Here is a 5,000-nt window from a genome sequence, read left to right on the forward strand (position 1 = left end):
AAATATTATGTCCTTGTCTCAATCTTCACACAAAATTGAATTTAAATCATACCTAATAGTAATAATAATATAATTTACTGTGCAATAATTTGGGTACTTACATAACACACTTTTCAGTAATCATTGCAATAATAAAATTATATTATCACCACTACAGTCTTGATTTTTAATTCGTTTTTTGGCAATTCAGATGTATTAAACCTCTTTTTGCTTTGAATTGTTGGAATAAAGGTAATAAAAATATGAAACTGAATTACATCAAGTACAACTAACAAGTATGATTGTTATTGTTTGTTTTGTGAATTCAATGTACACTAATTATTATGTACATTTTAGAGATTGAATAGAAAAAATAACGCGTTTTTAACACAGTAAAACAACATAATAATAATAATTATTAGTTTAAAAATAATATTAATATCATAAACGAAAATATATATTGACTAGCGGCCGCCCGCGACTTCGTACGCGTGAATCCCGTTTTTCCCGTGGGAATTTCGGAAATTCCTTTCTTAGTGCACCTCTACGGTACCTAAGCTACGTCCCTTCCAAATTTCAAGTGCCTACGTTTAGCCGTTTAGGCTGTGCGTTGATCTGTCAGTCAGTCAGTCAGTTTCTCCTTTTATATATTTAGATGATCATCAATCATCATTGTCGTCATCATAATCAACTTGGATTATAAAATTGGCATCTTGTTAAATTAGCTATTTTATGAAACGAAGATTTTACTAACAAAGATTTACATAAAAAAAGGTTTGTAACCTATGGATATTGGCCAGCGAGTCCAGTAATAGAAAAATAATGTCCTTAATTTTATTGTAACTTCAAAAATATGATAATAAAAACTCAAATAAGCATTTTAAAAGGATCAGTACATTTTTAAATTGAAACCTTAAATTCTTTGAAGGTTTATTTTTTAATTTGTGGAAATGCTCTCCATTTTTTATTAGTGGATATGTTTTAATGTTGACAACACTTCTAAAATGTCAAAATTCCGTGTAATTAAAAATCTAATCAGACTTCAGGTACCGATAGTGTTGTACATTTTGTCTATTCTAGACAAATGTCTTAAAAACTTGGTGCAAAACGACGTTATTAATTATAATTTTAGGTCTTCAAAAGTTTTAAGTAATTTCAGGGATTACAAATTAGTTTGATTTATATATTAATATAAAATTGCATAATTACATAACACACTCAAACATTTTAAGTGCAACTGTTGTTTATTTATAATTGGGTATTTAACAAAATTTAATTATGTACTTAACTTTTTAAAAGGCCTAATTTTATACACCCACTATGGTATATATTTATTAGTTAAAGTTTTGAATAGTTTTGAATATTAATCATATACATCAATTAGTTTTTTTGTTTGTTTTTCCAACAAATCACGAAATAGGAAAAAATGTATCAATACAACTAAAAATCTTAATTTCTTTATTAAAAAAAAGTCGTGATTTATAATAATAATTTCGAATTAACAAAAATAATTTAATATTTTTTGTTCTTAATACGAAAGTTTTTTTTTTTTAATTAATTATTTTATTGTATTTATGTGTTATTAATATTATTAATTTTCCTATTTCGTGATTTATGGGGTGTCGCTTTTAACACTTTAATCGCAATCAATTTTTTTTTTTCTGTATCATCTTTTTAATAAAAAAAAAAAAAGGATCATCTAATCTAACCTAACCTAACCTAACCTAACCTAATCTAACCTAACTTTTTTTTTAATTATTAATTATCTGGTTATACATATAGGGGGTGTGTCACTTTAATTTTTTTTTTTTTTTTTTTTTTTTTTTTTTTTTTTTTTTTTTTTTTTTTTTTTTTTTACACTTAGCATTTAAAGCTGCGCGTGCGCAGCAGCGTACGAGCATAGCGTTAAAAATGTTTCTTTTCCATTCGCGGCTTCCACTCGAGAACCGAGAGAGTGTACAGACAAACGCGACGTCGGCGGCGTCCGGCCGAGCGAGATCAGTAACACAGCGACCGCCGTGCGCAGAGCGCGCGCGCACGCTCAAATGTATTATAAACATGATGCGCGCGCGCAGCACACTCTGCGTACGACGGATCGGTGCGTTTATAAGTTGTGTTTTAAAGCAAAGTGGTGAAAGAGTTGATGAAACTTTAACTTTTTCACTCTGTATGTACACTCTGTTGGCGTCTGAGGTTTCGGATGTTCAATGAGATTGACGGGACTTAGTGTGTGGCTCATTGGACGCTTGTTAAACTTTGTAGATCTACGGATGGGTTGTATGATCGAATTCGTAATAAAGATCTGTCTCACTCGGGCAATGTGTCCGCGCTATGTGCAGTTATCTGTGCTTTTGCATACGCGCTTCGACTGGCCACTTTTTAATACGCTTCGTTGTAACGCTTCCCGCCACATTAACCTTACATAAGGGCGATGATGGCTTTTTAGCGTTTACATCAGCGTATCAAATATATGTGTATATTTTTATGTATTCTATAGCACACACTCACAACACGCAAACATTTCAATGATGTATATGTCTCTGTAGTGATGGTGTCGACAAATCGTGAGAGGTAGGGTGGTTTTTCCAACACCGGGCTGACATATCGTTCATGATACGAAATTTGTTAGATTTTATTATAAAATGTGATGAATGAATGTTATGTCTATGCGAACGTTCAGTGTGGGCGCCTCTGTGAGCGCTATGTGGGTGTGTTTTTCTAGCATTCTATATTAATTTATAGAGTGTTGCAAAGACTCGCCTCACGACACACGTTGTAACTGCGAACAGTGTACACAGTAGTCAAGCCCAGTTCGGTCGGTCAAACGTCGAATTGGGCTATAGACACCAAACACACTCTTCGTTAATATTCTTTAACGAGAGCTATCATATGTATAATAATATGTGTAAGCTCCCTGGTTGATCCTGCCAGTAGTTATATGCTTGTCTCAAAGATTAAGCCATGCATGTCTCAGTGCAAGCCGTATTAGGGCGATACCGCGAATGGCTCAATATATCAGTTTTGGTTCCTTAGATCTTACTCAGTTACTTGGATAACTGTGGTAATTCTAGAGCTAATACATGCAATCAGAACTCTGACCAGTGATGGGACGAGTGCTTTTATTAGATCAAAACCAATCGACGGAGGGCCTCGCGTTCGAAGTCGTTAATTTTGATGAATCTGGATAACTTTTGCCGATCGCACGGTCCAGCACCGGCGACGCATCTTTCAAATGTCTGCCTTATCAACTTTCGATGGTAGTTTCTGCGACTACCATGGTTGTCACGGGTAACGGGGAATCAGGGTTCGATTCCGGAGAGGGAGCCTGAGAAACGGCTACCACATCCAAGGAAGGCAGCAGGCGCGCAAATTACCCACTCCCGGCACGGGGAGGTAGTGACGAAAAATAACGATACGGGACTCTTACGAGGCCTCGTAATCGGAATGAGTACACTTTAAATATTTTAACGAGGAACAATTGGAGGGCAAGTCTGGTGCCAGCAGCCGCGGTAATTCCAGCTCCAATAGCGTATACTAAAATTGTTGCGGTTAAAAAGCTCGTAGTTGCATTTGTGCGCCGCGCTGTCGGTGCACCGCATCCGCGGTGATACTGACACGTTTGCGGAGCATATCGTCGGTGAGCCGACGGTCAAACGTCGGTTCAATATCAAAATCCTATCGCGGTGCTCTTCAGTGAGTGTCGAGATGGGCCGACAATTTTACTTTGAACAAATTAGAGTGCTCAAAGCGGGCTCAAAATGCTGCTTGAATATTTCGTGCATGGAATAATAGAATATGATCTCGGTTCTATTTTGTTGGTTTTCAGAACTCCGAGGTAATGATTAATAGGGATAACTGGGGGCATTCGTATTGCGACGTTAGAGGTGAAATTCTTGGATCGTCGCAAGACGAACATCAGCGAAAGCATTTGCCAAAGGTGTTTTCATCAATCAAGAACGAAAGTTAGAGGTTCGAAGGCGATTAGATACCGCCCTAGTTCTAACCGTAAATATGTCATCTAGCGATCCGCCGACGTTACTACAATGGCTCGGCGGGCAGCTTTCGGGAAACCAAAGATTTTGGACTCCGGGGGGAGTATGGTTGCAAAGCTGAAACTTAAAGGAATTGACGGAAGGGCACCACCAGGAGTGGAGCCTGCGGCTTAATTTGACTCAACACGGGAAATCTCACCAGGCCCGGACACCGGAAGGATTGACAGATTAACAGCTCTTTCTTGATTCGGTGGGTGGTGGTGCATGGCCGTTCTTAGTTGGTGGAGCGATTTGTCTGGTTAATTCCGGTAACGAACGAGACTCTAGCCTGCTAAATAGGCGTCGTCATTTAGGTGTGCGTGGCTCACGTCACGCAACTCACTGGCGACGTATTAAAATTCTTCTTAGAGGGACCGGCGGCTTCGAGCCGCACGAGATTGAGCAATAACAGGTCTGTGATGCCCTTAGATGTCCTGGGCCGCACGCGCGCTACACTGAAGGAATCAGCATGTTCTCCCAGGCCTAGAGGCCCGGGCAACCCGTTGAAACTCCTTCGTGCTGGGGATTGGGGTTTGCAATTATCCCCCATAAACGAGGAATTCCTAGTAAGCGCGAGTCATAAGCTCGCGTTGATTACGTCCCTGCCCTTTGTACACACCGCCCGTCGCTACTACCGATTGAATGATTTAGTGAGGTCTTCGGACCGACACGCGGTGGCTTCACGGCCGTCGGCGTTGCTGGGAAGTTGACCAAACTTGATCATTTAGAGGAAGTAAAAGTCGTAACAAGGTTTCCGTAGGGGAACCTGCGGAAGGATCATTAACGTGTACGTTCACATGTGATACACAAGTGTCATGTGGGAATGATCATACAATAATCCAGACACAAAACAAAAGTTCTGATCGAAGGAAGGTCTCGTTTAATTATGAGATCGTTCGACGATTGGCGTCGTACGATATTCTACGTGTACAGATTGAAAATCCGCGATCTCAGTAGTTTTCGTACGTTCGTAAAATGACAAATTCATGC

At 38.9% G+C, this 5,000-nt stretch overlaps 1 non-coding gene across 1 annotated transcript; it reads left to right on the forward strand.

Moving 5' to 3' along the window:
* Window positions 1–2,890: 2,890 nt before the first annotated feature.
* Window positions 2,891–4,793, forward strand: LOC135087443 (small subunit ribosomal RNA). The gene has a single exon (XR_010260827.1). It is a non-coding gene; the product is annotated as a small subunit ribosomal RNA (ribosomal RNA).
* The last annotated feature ends 207 nt before the right edge of the window (window positions 4,794–5,000 follow it).

The sequence above is a fragment of the Ostrinia nubilalis genome, unplaced genomic scaffold (assembly GCF_963855985.1).
Source record: "Ostrinia nubilalis unplaced genomic scaffold, ilOstNubi1.1 SCAFFOLD_43, whole genome shotgun sequence".
Classification (NCBI taxonomy): domain Eukaryota; kingdom Metazoa; phylum Arthropoda; class Insecta; order Lepidoptera; family Crambidae; genus Ostrinia; species Ostrinia nubilalis.